We start from the raw sequence: 12,257 nt of genomic DNA on the forward strand, positions 1-12,257 counted from the left end.
GGACTGATGTGGCAGTGCTGGAGCTGAGCAATAGTGCTGCAAAGCCTCTGGGATAAAGGCAGAGTTGTACAAATGTAGGTCTGGGTGCAGAGTTTGGCCCACACCGTTGAAGCTAGGTAGTTACAACCACTATTATGTGAATTCCCTTGCTCCATGCATATTTTGCAGTGCACAAGCAAGAGGCAGCCTGCTGATTGTGAGCTGGAGACAGCACTGAGTAACAGTGCAGAGAGGACCTCATTCTGAAACAGCTGGCTGCCTTGTACATGCAACACAAAGGCAGTAAACTCCTTATCTCACCAGCCTATAAATCTTTGTTGACCGTCTCTGTACATGTCTCCATAAGAACATTTGATCTAATAGCCCTTTTAAAAATTTCCCTTCATTTTCCAGCGTAACCCCCCAGTGAATCATTAATATAACAAGATAAAGATCTCTAGCTAAGGAATTATTCTTATTATAAAGTTCCCAAGTTCTAGTAGCAAACCTCTCCAGGGTATATATTAAACCAAAAAGGTCCCACACAATCATTTAAATCTACAAAATTCAATTCATTTCTGACTCCCTCCAGGCACTTGTTTTATAGTGATCTAATAAAGGGGAGTTGTGGCTGTTAAATGATAAAGTCTCCAAAGGGGACGTGGGAACTCTGCACACTAGTCCCCAACATTTGCTGGGAAGCTTTATTCCTCCATCGTGACTGCATCCCTTTTGAAAAGGAAACCTTTCAAAGTCTTGCAAAATGAATAGGTTATTCTGTGTTTAAAGTAAAGCAAAGTCCATAAAATTTCCATACATAAATGTACTGCTCGAGAATATAGGTTACAAAAAGATTAAGCCCTTTAATTATTCCCAAAATTATCTCTATGCCTTCACCAAATCACTGAAACTGAAGATGGAGCAGATGCATGTCTACTTCCTTGCTTGAGCAGGATTGTTCCCTGTGATGCTTTTTTCTGATACTTCCTCCATTCTAGTCCTAAATTGCCTGTGAAATTATCATTGGTACAATTTTGTCGTGTGATAATGCACGTATGTTCCCTGGCAGAAAGTATCTGATGGTGGTTTGGGTTTTTTTCACTGTCTTGAAAATAGAGAGATAGGGATAATAAAACACTAGCTTTCCTGATTGCATCAAAAACATAACTGCAGGTATATCAGTATCATCCACTAAACAGCACTCAAGAGACATCAGAGGGTTTTTTATGGTTGGAAAATACATTTACATGAGGTGTTGTGTTAGAAAAATGAGTCATTTACCTGATGTGAAGCATAACTTCCCACTTAATGCAGACAGGGCTAGGTCACGCTTGATACTAGCACCCCTAGCTAAAGTTCACCTGAGAAACCCCAGGCTTCATCATCTTCATCTAATATAGGTTTTGCAGTATCCTTCTTTGTCCATCCTGAGAGATTATTTATGTTTGTTTTCAATTGTATCACAGCTGCTGTGTTTTGCAACATCCCTGTATTTTCCTTGCAAAGATGAGGCACAAAAGAGTAAACAGGAGCTTCCTTCCAAGATTCAAAAAATAACCTTTATGAGCTAGATCCACAGAGACCAGCAGAGAGCCAGCTTTATTTCCAAGGAAGCCAGTTCTGTTTGTTCTCCAGTGCCCACACCTTAATACATTAAGTGTTATTTGGGGTTGCCACTGGGACTGAATGTTTTTCAGCCAAAGTCAGGCTTTGTGAGAAGTTCAGAGAAATCAATATATAAGGCTTGTCTAAGGTTACACGTTTGTTAATGTTTTATAGATTACCCTATTGGCTGTAAATTATGTAACTTAATAAAGCTAGGGACTCTTTCTAATAAGCACAAAGAATTTATTCCATTAGCTGGCAACATAGGGCAAAGAAACTTAATAATATAGCAGCCCAAAAACTAACAAATCATGGAAGTGGCTGTGATGCTGCAGAGACAGGGCTGTGTCCTCATGCAATTAGGCAGTACACACTGAGTTTAAAAGAGGATGCAGTCTACTTTCTGAAGCTATGTTGTGGCCACAAAAAGGGGATAAGGATAGTTGTCCCAAAAGCACAACCAGGGGCGCTCTGGTGCCTCTAAGCACCCGGTTGAGATGGCATATGTGCCATCACAGTCTTCTGTTGTATGTTTGTGTTGTCAACTGAGACCTCTTTTCAGTGTTAGTTTTCTCCAAAACTGCTTCCTGTATCTCCTAGGAGACAAAGCTGTTTTCTTTTGTTTTATTTTAGAGAAAGCACTCATCATCCAAGGAAAAAAAAAAACGTCCTGAAAATACTTTCAAAAGGAAATGAAACTGAATTTCCAAGTGACTAAAGATTGCCTCTCCACAATACAATTGCATTTCCATGGCTGTGGAGGACTGATACTGCAGCTCCTCTTCTCCCCTTGGCACATGTGGGATTGACAAGCAGCTGGTTGCAGAAGAGGGTCTAATACTTGGATTGACTGGAGTTGCCAGGCACAGGAGCTGTTTTGAGAGTAGAAAAAAGCATCCAATGTCAGAGGATGACAGAGTACCTTCTCCAGCTGCCCCATCAACCTGCTGCTTTCTATTTAACTGGGAGCAGAGGCTCAAAAAACCTGTCTCCTGAATGGTACCCAGATATGGACCTTCCCATCTGCACCCACCCATGCCAGCAACCTCTTGAATTCATGCTCAGGAATTAAACACAGTGTCAAAGAGGCCACCTGGACCATTCTTTGGGTGCTTGAAGCACCATCAGTCCACATGGGCCACAGAAAACACCAGGATTCTAGTTAACATGTGCCAGAGGCTGGAGAAGCAAGTCTGCTTCCAGCATAGTGCTCCTCTCTAGGGCAGGCAGACCTTGTTTTGGCTCCTGGACTGTCAGCATAACCATTAACATAACATGGAAACTGTCCATCAGGTGACATCGGTCTCCCTGTCAGGAAATGCCAGGTGTCAGGAGAAAACACTTGGAATCTCTTTCCTGGGTCAATGAATTTGGGCATCTAAACCAGACATACTCAAGGTCACCCAGTGCATTTTGGAAATGTGGAATCTTTCAGCTCCTGCATTAGGAGCTTTTCAGTAATTAATTTTCTTAAGAAAGCCAGATTCTGCTCACAGCTACATCTATGTGAAGTCAAGGCAGTTACTAGGTCCTGCATGCACTGAGCAGGCTTCAGCCTTATGGATCTGAAGCTGTGAATAATCCTACATTATTGAGAGTTTAAGGGGAACAGCATGACAAAACTGGCTATGTATGTTTGGGCTCATTCATTTCAGAGGTGTTGTCCTGCCCTACACAATCCATCAGAACAAACCCTCCAAATTTGTAAGCCTCATCCCAAACATCTCCACAACTAATATCTTACTCTTTCACTGAAACCGCTGCCATTTCAATCCTGGAAGAGTAACAAAAAGCTCTCAGCTCAGGTATTAATGCATTAAAAAAAAAGCAAACACACATACAAAAAAATAAATCTTAAGGGAAATGCTCAAATAAATTTAAAATAAATAAATAAAAATCGTTAGGGTTTATGATCCACTTTTATGTGGCTCCAAAGCCAAGAAAAGACCAGGCCACTCTAGTAAAAGAGTCACCATGCAGCATGTTTTGATTGAGCCGTGTCTCTCAGAGCCTTCCCTTGTGCTGGTGGTAGTAGGTTTTAATTTTATCACTGAGTAGTCAGTGAGATGATGGACTGCTGGTGCTTTGGAGGGCACAAAAAGAGCTCAAAGCATATGACCCACATAAGAACAAATTACTCTTACTTGACCGTTACCCACAGGTAATGAAGCTAATGAGCTAACGAGGAGCTGCCAACACAGTGTTGGTCTCCAGTGGGAGATGTCAGCCCAAACTCATTCCTGTTGCAGGGAATGATGAGCAGCTTGGCTGTTAGCACAGAAACAGCCTCATATTCTTCATTTGTCTGCTTTGAAGATTTTATGGAGTGTATAAATAATGGTGGAAAGGAACAATTAAAATGGGTTTAAGGTCATGTTTGCAAGCTGAATTACTAGCATAGGAAAGAGAATCTCTCAGCTGATTCTTGTTTTTGTCACGTTGCAATTACTCTGAATTGCACTATCTGTGCTGCCTATTTAACACTGACCCCAGCCTCCATCCCATTCTTCCTGACTCTCTCTGGATAGTTTCTGACTCAAGAAAGCTTCTGGCTCAAAGCAAGTTGGAGAGAAGAAGAGAAACCAGAAAAGCTGCCACAGCACCAGGATGAGCACTCAGCTCAAGCAGCTCCGGTGAGCTGTACTCAAGCCTTACGTTTTTCCATCTTTCTTCTGCCTTACAACGTTGTGAGGTTCATATCTAATTACAATCTGTGCAGTGCAAATGCCTGCTATCAGTTTAATGTTTATTGCTATGAACCCCTCTAAAATGAAAGAATTAGTGTTTGCGTGATCAAAGCAACTGTAAACTGTTCTCTGAGGTGGCAAGCGTGTTTGACATTTGCTCCCTAAGCTGCTTTGAACACTGTGGCTACTGCAAAAAAATTATTCATAACAATGAGCTTTTCAGTAGGAATGCTTAACAAATCTTCACTGGTGAGAAGGAAAAATGCCTGATTCAATCATGGTTTTTTACTTTTTTTTTCTTTACAAGATTGTTAAATAAGCATGAATGAGATACAGGGTTTTATTGGAGGCATAGGCGTCAGATTCATTCACAAAATGCTCCCTATTATTGTATGTAATTGAGAATCAAAAGAAAATAGTCTCTTTGGGAATTTAACATATAATTTCTTTCAAAGAGCTACTGCTGTGGGAGATAGGCAGCATTAATTCTGTGAATGCTCTTTTTAATGTGCATTATTTTTTTTTTTTTGTCCTTAGTAACTCAAGATCCAACTTTCTGAGTTAAATGCACCTTTTTCATTTTTAGTTAATGCTTACTGTCCAACATCATATCACTTTCTCTATGCATGATACAGATATTTGATTGTATCACTTGTTGATTTACGTTAGGATGGGACCCAGCATTGTCAATCATTGTACCATTGTCGTGGTTTAGAGTGAGACAGATTGCTCTTTTACCTCTTCCAAAGGGGCAAAAGAAAAATCACTCACACAAAGGATTGGATAGGATGGAAAGTTCAAACGCAAATGCTATTCACAACTATATACTCAGTACAAGGCATATATAACACACCAAAATCCATAGTCTGGGCTTAACATGGAAGCTTATTAAGCCAAAGCTTTACACAAACCTCCCTTTAAACCAGACTAGCAAAAGCCAAGGCTTCATGCCCCCTCCCTACCAAGCCCCTCTACTCTCCATACCACACCATTGTGACGCAGCACAAAATTTGGCTTGGCAGCCCCAGGCCCCAATTAGGCCACTCCAACCCTAACTGGCAAGGCCAACACCAGACCTCACTCCCCTGCCAAGAGAGGTAAGAGCCTGGGTCTCCTCCCTGGGAGGAGAGAGGGTGGGGAAACAACTGATTCTGCAGCCAGATGTGTAGGGATGCAGGACTTACAGGTATGAAATACATCTTCCAGTCCACCTCCTGGACCCTCTGGAGGTCTGTAACTTTGTGGTTCCTAAAGGCACCCACAGCCTCAAAGTGCCACAACCAGGTACTCTACAGACTCTTGACAGAGAGGATGGCCCAAAATATGTGATCAGAAACAAGAGTTGGGCAAAAGCAATAAGCAGCAGCTCCCAGGCCAGAGGTACATAGGAAGGAAGGCAAGGCCAAGATGTTGTTGTGGCTTTTTGGGGAAACCACTAACCCACTTTCCAAACACACCTTCTGCCCATTCTAAATCGTTAAAACATAGCAGAGGATGAAACTGGAGAAGGTAGTGGAGGATAAAGCAGGTTTATTAGGAACTGTATTTTATTAAGTGCTCTGTGATATCAAAACATTTAGAAATTACTCTTGAGGTTTCCTCCAGTTCTTTTGTTCCTGGATAAGTTGTATCATTGTCTTTCCTGATTTTATTGACTGAAAGGACAAATACGTCTGAGGTAGCAGCTGGGTATGGAGTGACAGTTGGGCACATGGAGGTCCCAGTACAAAGCGTGCAATGCAAGGGCACTGAGAAGATCTATCCCTTTCTGGTGTCCACAGGGTGTGCACTTAAAGGTGACAATTCTTCCATGCCTTGGAATAAAGTAATTGTCATCCCCCCCACCATGATAAAGCCAGGGAAGCTTCTCATTGACACCCTTGTGGTATTTGGGAATGGTACAAAGTGGGAGAATGTGGGAGGAGAGAAAAGATGCTTTTGAAGATCATAGGTCAGGTTCTGGGAAACTCGTTAAACTTACCCCAATTTTGTCTACTTAGCATTTCATCAAAATGTAGCCATGTTTTAAACAAATCTCTGAAGCCTGTCTCTCCAGTGAAGCCCATTACATTTTGTGCTGCATGACTTTGATCTTGCAGAACTGTCTCTTTATATTAAGTAATAAGGCATCATTTGGTTTGCATTTTACCCAGTCTTTATCACATTTACATTCAGGTAACTGCTTCCACATGCTCTTTAGTAGAAGAAAAATCCAACTGCAGTTCAGGCATGTTTACATTTATGGATGGATTGAGTATGTCAAGTGTTGACACTTTTTTTTTCTCCCCTCCCTCCAAACTGACCAATCTTGAAAGACCACTTTGCAGGGGAGAGGAGAAGGAGAGTCAGTAATTCATGTTTCAAAATTTTCCAAAATTGCTCCCAACTGAGATGTTTTTCAAAGCCTTAATTTACCATAGACAAAGCTTTAACACTTGCTATGCCATCATGTTTATGTCAGGGTAGGCCTCCCATGTGTTCAGTTTTAATGTCATAAAAGCTTTAACTCTTTCTATGCTATGAGCTGTAAATAAGCTAAGTCTGTGAGCAGGAGTGGAACAAAGCTGTACTTTCTCTTTCCTAGGAATCTGGGGTGAGTAACTCCACTTGTCCCCTTTGCTGCTAGCAGAAAGAAATAGTTTGCCAACTAAAGCATAAAGTGTGAAGCCTGAGAGAATAGCACTGTTAACATATTAATGCTAAAATACACTGACTTTTTTTTTTTCCCTTCATGAAAGCTATTGTTGGGAAGGAGTAGAAACAAAGTATGGACTGTACCGGAAGATGTAGAACAGATCCATGTTCGGTGTGCTATATAAAGATTAATCTTCATACTCCGACAGTTGTTGTCAGCTGAGTTTTTTTGCTAATGTTAATGGAAATATACTAACACAGTTTACTGGTGACATTTACAGCTGTTAAGATGGAGTGAAATGGAAAGAAGCTGTGAAAAGACAAACCCAGGGGATTTGACACCTGCTTAGGTGACAAGAAGCATGAACTGAGAGGAGAATCTCTTATTCTATGGTGACTGCAAACTTTGCCAAATTTGGTCCTTTAGCAACTGCATTAGCTGTAGGAGTGTTGCTTGTCCTATTTCACTGACATTGGGTGAATCTGAGGGGAACAGGTTTTTTTAGTTTTTTCCAAGGGAAGGAGCATTTTAGTTCCTCTTTTAAGCAGAGGGCAGTGAGCAAGTCACAATTGCCTGGATCCTAATCTGCTTGACTCTATTTTTATGATAAGTAGGACAGAGGACTTGGCAACCTGATTTCTGTGTAGATAGAATCATAGAATCGTTTCAGTTGGAAAAGACTTGTAAGATCAGGCCTGTTGATAAAAGCCTGTAGTGATAGGACAAGGGTCAATGGTTTCAAACTAGAGAAGAATAGATTTAGATTGGATGTTAACAAGTTCTTTGCCCTGAGGGTGGTGGAACCCTGGAACAGGTTGCCCAGGGAGATAGTTGAGGCTCCATTCCTGGAGATATTCAAGGTCAGGCTCAACAAGGCTCTGGGTGACCTGATCTAGTTGAGGATGCCCCTGCTTACTGCAGAGGAGGTTGAACTAGATGACCTTTGGAGGCCCTTTCCAACCCAAACCATTCTATGACTCTATGATTCAGCTTATGATCTCCACTTGGGAGTAAATGGCAGTCCTCCACTCAGTAGTCTGCATGATCATTATGTAACTCTGCCATATGTGTTAAACTGTCTGGTGCTCAATCATGTTCCTTACCACATCTCTGCATCTTTTAAACACCTGCAGGAATGGGGATTCAACTACCTCCCTGGGGAGCCTGTTTCAGTGTTTGATAAGCCTTTCAGTGAAGAACCTCCCTGGTGCAACTTGAGGCCATTTCCCCTTTTACCATGGTGTGCTAGAGCTTAGGCTTTTTTTTTCCCATCCATCTGTAAAACCTAGTGCAGCTGAGTGCTGTACAGACCAGAAAACAATGAGACCATGTGCTTGGCTTTATGAGCCAGTGTGGGCATGTGCAGTCACTTGCCCATTGATTTCCCTGAGATCCAGGAATGGGATGCAGTAAAAAAATTCTTTATTAAATGTCACATATTAGGAACACTTCCAAAATTCAAATGCAAGATGTGTTGGCAACTATGAATTTTTGCAAAGGCTACCAGCACAAGTATTGCATATTGAGAAAAGCCAGAACATAGAGGAAGGTCTCGGATAGTGCCTCATGTGTATCCTTGTGCATTTGTCCTTGAAGAAGTGAAGTTAAAAAAATTCAAGTTTTTTTGTAAAACATACTGCATTTTTGACCTGCATTTTATTAATTTTTAATGAACAAACAAGAACTAGTTTTCATTTTTGAGTCACACACTGTCTGTAGTTTGTGTTTCTTCTACCCAAAGCTACTTTTTCTAGATTCATAGGAGAGGGGAGAAAGGGGCATCAGCTCTCTTGTCCAACCTTTGCTCAAAGCAGGGTAACTATGGAATCACAACAGGTTTCTCAGGGGTTTATTCAATTAGCAGTTGAAAACATTCAAAGATGGAGACTCCATAGCCTCTGTGAACAACCTGCTCCACTGTTTGGCTGTTCTTGTAGGGAACTGAGAAACTACTGAACTACTGTCAGAAAACTGTCTGAACTCCTCTTCTTTCAACTTATGCTCATTGCCTTAAATCTTCAAAGGTACTGAGGCAGACTGCTTTTAGGTGTCCACAAACCCATCTCTTCTCCAGGCTGAGCAAGACTGCGTCCCTCAGCCTCTCTTCACAGACCTTGTGTCCCAGCTCTTACTGCCTTAGGGGCAGTTTTGGGGGCTCAGAACCGGACAAGGTACCTCGGTGTGGTCAAAGGAGTACTGAGTTGAATAGGGGGAATCTACTTGATCTCCTGTCTGTGCTTTTGTTCACAGAGCCCCAGATGCTCCTGGCTTTCCAGACCTCTTGTGCTCAGTCTGTATCTGCAAAGTTATTTCAGCAGTATTGTGCTCAGCACGCTCTTGGTTCAGGGAGCTGGTGCAGTCCTGTTAGCCCTGCTGCCCAGCTGACCACCAGCAGCCATATCACAGAAGAGACGTGCTAACTGGTGCTAATGAAGGGGTTAATTTCTCCTAGCTTGTACATAACCCTACACTTCCAGCTCAGTAGATGGAAGGAATGTGATTAAATCGATGTTGATACCAAGTCTGAGAACAGATGTGAGAGTGAATTGGCAGAGTTGGAATTCAGATAGGATGAAAATAGCAAAAAGGAGTGGGTGGAAACTGTCACACATTTGTGTTACAGGTGCCTGGTCTAGTCCCCAGCATTTGCAGAGTTTCCTGTATTTTTCTTCTTACCAGTTCTTATTAATCCAGTTTCTCTTATCAGCAGAGCCTTTTTCACTTAGTGTTAATTTCCAGCAATTCAAGCCTCCTATTCTCCCCTGAAGGACGAATAGTTTGTCCTGGTTTTGCTGCAACAGGATCCTAGGCCAGCTGTGGGCTGCAGACCATTAGCAGCTTGGAGTCAGTCAGAACAGCTGACCCAGGCTGCCTACAGGTGTATTTCAGACCAGAAATGTCACACTCTGTATAAAGGGGGAAGTTTGCTGAGGATGGATGGCCTTCCACTTCAGTTTCTGCTCTTGCCTGGAATGCTCCTGGCCATGCTCCTCGCTCTCAAGCACTGCTTTCCTATGTAGTGTCTCTGCTGAATCTTTGCTGGACTGAGTATAAATTTGTATACTTTATAGGGGCATTTGTATTAATTTGGTTGTTTATTACATATATTTTCTTTTCAGCCCATGGGGTTTCTCTCCTTTCCCTGATTGTCTTTCTCTGCTGGGGAGGGGCTATCAAGTGATAGATTAACTGCTATAGCTTAACCCCAGATGCAGGCTAAAAAGATCCTTTCAGCTCCAAGGAGGCAACGAAGTGTAAATACTGCCAGTTTCCCTGCCTCTCACACAAGACAACACTTGAACTCTATCACTCCCATCTGGAGACAGGGAAACTGAGGCATACAATGCAAATGTTTTTTAAAACAATAAAAAAAAAAAACCACAACATCCTAACCAACCAACCAACCAACCACTACAGGCTGTCCTTACTCCATTCACAGAAGTAACTGAAGGACTCTGCAGAAAGAGAAGCCCATGTTTTCATGGGCTTGCTCAAGCCTTCTTCCCCCTAGGACCTATCTCTTCTCTTAGCTGTTGCTCCTTAAGTTTGTCCATGAAGTTTGTGGGAATATGTTTATATTTTTTTTTTTTACACTGGCTGTGATATCTGTCTTGTAACAGAGCAAACACTGAAAATCTCTGGAGGCTGCCCATTTGCAGTTTAATAGATGAACTTGTAACTCATCCACAGGGACGTAGCAAGCTTTCTCCATCAAAGGGTGAGAACACTCATATGGCTTGGATGAAACACGAAGCCTTCAAAGGATCCACCACTCCTTGCAGCGACCCATGTTGGTCTTACCACCACTCATTCCCTTGCTGGATTTTTCATGATTTACATCACTGCTCCAGAGAGCTAACAGCACTCTTCTCACAGCTTTGCACAGAAGTAATATCAGTGGTAGTCAGCGAAAAACAGAGCACTGCAAACACAGGTCTTGGCAGTAAAGTGAAGTGAGAACAGACCATCAACTGAAAAATTTGGTACTGTAGCTCTTTAATCTCCCCAGTGGTTTCTTCCACAAGTGACTAAGAATTAGTTTCACTGATGTTTACTTCAAAAAGAGGCTTGGGGGGAATTGCTTCCAACTTACCTTCAACTGTGTAGCTGTAACTTAGTGTAGAGTGTTGTCTTCATGTACAGAGATGAGGACAATCAATTACAGCTCCCAGGGGGCAGAAGTATTGCTTGAGAAGGTCACTAAATACTTGCAGTTGCTCACTGGACTTGGAACCAGATCTGTCCCTGCTGCATAGTTGCCCAGCTCTGCGCTGAAAGGGATGTGAAAGGGAATGTGAATGCTGGGGAAATGCTCCTTATGGTCTCAAAAATAATCTTATCAAGGGCAGAAGAAAGAAGTGAGGCAGACATTCAGCATGCCCACAGAGCCATATTCTGTTTGTATCATTCACAGACACACACTGAGGACTACTTTGTTCCCCAGTGTTAAGTAAAAGCCTCTTTGTAAATCCAGCTCAGTAGAAATGGGTGGAAAACTGTTCAGCCTTTACAGGAAATATTAGTGTTGAAATGCTGTCAAGGTCACTGTCTGCAGGGGTTATCTGCTGTGTAAGTGCTAGCCACACAAATCAGGCTTAGCTAAGGGCTATAATTCATACACTCAGCATTTTTTGGACTACGTCCTTTCGCTTTCCTTCATTGCCATTTTGAATAGTCAAATAGTCCTGACTATTGCAATTTCTCTTTGGGGTAATTTTCCCCATATGGTGCAGTGTTTGGTTGTATGTTTCTTAATCATAGGCACACAAACTCACTCTGTGTAATTTTATGTATAATGTTTATTGTTACCTTCGAATGCAGATGCTTCACCTTTGGGCAAAGCAAGAGAAAAACACAGGTTTCAGAGGGGAAAAAATAAATTCAAAAGTTACAAACTTCACAAGAGACATTACCAAGGAGGCTCCTGTGGTTAAGATACTCAGAGGACAGTCAGGAAACTACCATTCTCTTCCGAGTTCTGATCCAGACTTCTTCAGGAGCTTTACACTTTCCAGGTGTCTTAGTTGTGTTTTGGGGGTGGGTTGTTTGTTTGGTTTTTCATTAGTTGTTGTTGTTGGTTTGGTTTGGGGGGGGTTTGGTAGTTTGGTTGGTTGGTTTGGTTGGTTTTTTTTTTTTTTTTTACTATGACTGTCAGGTATTAAGTCTTTCTGCCCATGTAGAGGAGCTTCATGCACCCTAGGCCAGTTATTACACATGCACATTCAGTTCATATTACTATCATCTAAAATGTAAAGTGCCCATGATGGGGCACCATATTTAGGAGTGGGTAAACTGAAACACCCTTTTATTTTCCCTAATGACTTGTCTGTCAGCAGGAAGCAGGTGCTGGC

This window comes from Indicator indicator, chromosome 6 (genome assembly GCF_027791375.1).
Source record: "Indicator indicator isolate 239-I01 chromosome 6, UM_Iind_1.1, whole genome shotgun sequence".
Classification (NCBI taxonomy): domain Eukaryota; kingdom Metazoa; phylum Chordata; class Aves; order Piciformes; family Indicatoridae; genus Indicator; species Indicator indicator.